Source organism: Perognathus longimembris, chromosome 14 (genome assembly GCF_023159225.1).
Source record: "Perognathus longimembris pacificus isolate PPM17 chromosome 14, ASM2315922v1, whole genome shotgun sequence".
NCBI lineage: Eukaryota > Metazoa > Chordata > Mammalia > Rodentia > Heteromyidae > Perognathus > Perognathus longimembris.
Window position 1 is genome coordinate 14,846,565 of NC_063174.1, and position 3,168 is coordinate 14,849,732.

General features: G+C 39.2%; 1 pseudogene; it reads right to left on the reverse strand.

Moving 5' to 3' along the window:
- Positions 1-324: 324 nt before the first annotated feature.
- LOC125363395 lies at positions 325-1,843 on the reverse strand (annotated as a pseudogene).
- Positions 1,844-3,168: the final 1,325 nt, after the last annotated feature.

Consider the following 3,168-nt stretch of genomic DNA (forward strand, 5'->3'; position numbering starts at 1 on the left):
ACACTTTGAAGTACAAATCTCCAGCAACCAACTGATTACCCAGTTTTGTTGTATGTAAACTTGATATACAAATTACATACTGTAACTCTATGAAGAGCTGTTGTAAAATCTACAAAGGTACATAGGCTTGGGGGAATTATGTACTTCTCTTTTTTTAAGTGAAGAAACTTGTAGACATAGAGCTTGAAGATTTGTGAGGTGAATTTATCAGTACTCTAAAACTTCCCAGCCAAAAGAGGACCATACCTTTCTTTTTCTGTGTGTATGTATTAAGGAAGGCCTGAAGTAGAAAGCATTGTACAGATCCATAACCCAAGTTAATTGTCAGCTAAAAATACCACCTCTGATGTGAATGGTTTCATTCAATCCATGTACTACCAACATTATATCTTCTAGATCACCTTTTACGATGCTAATACAGTGCTGAAGGCCTTCCTGTTGTTTCAAATACTGTTGAATTTCTCTTAATAGATCTCCATCTCCATAATATCTTTCTTCATATTTTATTGCTCCAAAATAGTTCTGCATCCTGATATGGGGCATCAGTTCATTTAGTCAGCTCTTGGAGTGAGTAGGTGCATTTAGTTTACACTAAATTGTATCTAAGTGAACCCGAAAATGCTCTTCATGGGTTTGGATGGCATAACAACTCTTTCTTTGAATTTCCTGTTTTATTAGGGCCTATAACATTCTATGGGATAGACCCAAGAGTTTCCTCTTGCATTGTGCACTTTTGGCCATGGTTGTAGTCTGATTATACATCTTTGCTTGTTCTGAAATGATAAGATCAACACCAATGGAAGGCTTCTGGGAAACCTTTTGGATCCATGCAGGAGAAAACTCTGTTCTTCTCATGGAAATTATGAACTCAAGTCATTGTGTTGGCTTGTTCACACTGGGAATGGAGTGCATTAGCTGGAACTCTTCTTGAGGTACCGTTTGGAGAATGCTCAATAACATACATAACAACTTCTATTTTATCATCTGGCAATGTTTTAATACTCTCTGCAATTACAGGAAGTATCTGCTTTCTTCTCAAACCTTTGTGCACTGATACTTCCAAGTAGAACACTAAAACCACTAGACTGTCTCCATATTTATTATTGGACATACAGCTATAACAGCTTTAAACTGGCAAAAGGGATTTTCTTGGGCTGGGGATATAGCCTAGTGGCAAGAGTGCCTGCCTCGGATACCCGAGGCCCTACGTTCGATTCCCCAGCACCACATATACAGAAAACGGCCAGAAGTGGCGCTATGGCTCAAGTGGCAGAGTGCTAGCCTTGAGCGGGAAGAAGCCAGGGACAGTGCTTAAGCCCTGAGTCCAAGGCCCAGGACTGGCCAAAAAAAAAAAAAAAAAAAAGGGATTTTCTTGTGTAAATTCCTTTGGAGGAATATTATTGTTGAACTATCCTTTACCTTTTTTTCCCTGAAAGGCTTTGATTCCATTTTGCAAAAATAGCATCTCTGTCATCTCTCCATGATGTTAGGGCAACTAACGCACTTGTAGTATTTACCAGTTGGTTGGATAGACTAGGACCTTGTGTAGGGTGACTGAAGAGACTGCCTAATGTAGTTTGCTGCTGCTTCTGGTGCTGAGTATTTAATCCTCCAAATGCCAGGCCAGGTTCCAAACCAGTACCTAAACCAGTACGAGTTCCTGGTGCTGTGCTAAAACCAGTACCAAACCTTAAACCGTTGTTCTGAATGCCAAGGAAGAGTCCAGAAGTGCCTGTGTTTGTTGGGGCAGAAAAGTTGAATGCAGAACCTGCACTTGAAGATGTGCCACAGTGGCTGCAGCAGTGCTGGAGGTACCCCAAAGAGTCTCAAAATTGATGGCCATACACACACACACACACACACACACACATTTGCACATATATATGTAAGTATATGTCTATAAGTATGTGTGTATATATACATATATGTGTATGTATATATATATGTACATATATGTGTATGTATAGATAGTTGTTTTTGTTGTTGTTGTTTTTGCAGTCTTGGACCTTGGACTCATGGCCTGGGTACTGCCCCTGACTGTTTGTTTTCAAGGCGAGCAAGCTACCACTTTGAACCATGGCTCCACGTTTGGTTTTGGTTGTAGGTAAGAATCCCACAGCCAGGCACTGGTGGCCCATGCCTGTGATCTGAGATACTCAGGAGGCTCTGCTCTGAGAATCCCAGTTCGAAGCCAGCCTGGGAAGAAAAAATCCCTCTGAGACTCTTATTTTTAATCAACCACTCAACAACCGAAAGGGGGCTGTGGCTCCATTGGTAAAGCTAGCCTTAAGCATAAAGAGGCTCAGAGAGAGTGACCAGGCCCTGCGTTCAAGCCCTACTGCTGACCAATCAATCAATCAACCAATAAATCAATATCTCAAGGACTTTCCTGCGATTCTGGTTTTGAACTAAAATTTCCTCTAGATCTCAGACTCCTGAGAAGCTAGGATAATAGGCATGAGCCAGTGCCATCCACCCATCTCCCCAGTCTCTGCTAAACCACTCTAAACTTTTATGATAACAAATGTTTAGATTCTACATAGAAATAAAACCATGTGGTAATTATCTTTCTGTGCTTTGCTTATTTTACGGATTATAATTTTCTCCAGTTCCCAGTATGTTTTCTCATATGACAGAATTTCATTCTTTTTATGGCTTAATAGTTTGGTGTGTATATGTGTGAACATTTTATTTATCTACAGGCAGATTCTTAGATTGTTTTCATTTTGTGGCTTTTGTGAACAATGCTGTTCAAGGAAGTGAGAGAATGTGTATATCTTTTTGACATACTGATTTTTCATTTGGTTAGCAATTTCTTAACATTTGATAATATCTTTCCTGCAAATTTAATAAAATGGATACTAGATGATAAATGTTTTCCTCCTCCTTCTCTTTCTCCTTCTCTTTCTTCTGACACTTTCCCTCTTCTTTATATTCCTTTTGTTCCTGTTTCTCCTCCTTCCTTTTCTCTATACCAGAATATAAAATTCAATTCATCTTGTCATTCATCATATATAATCATATGTAGCCCTTTTGTTTTATTTTGTTGTGAAACATGGTCTTGTTAACTTTGCCTCGGGTAGCCTCAAACTCACAATCCTTTTGCCTCTTCCTCTCAAATACCTGTAATTATATACCATGCTCATTTTAGACTATTTAACTAAAAAG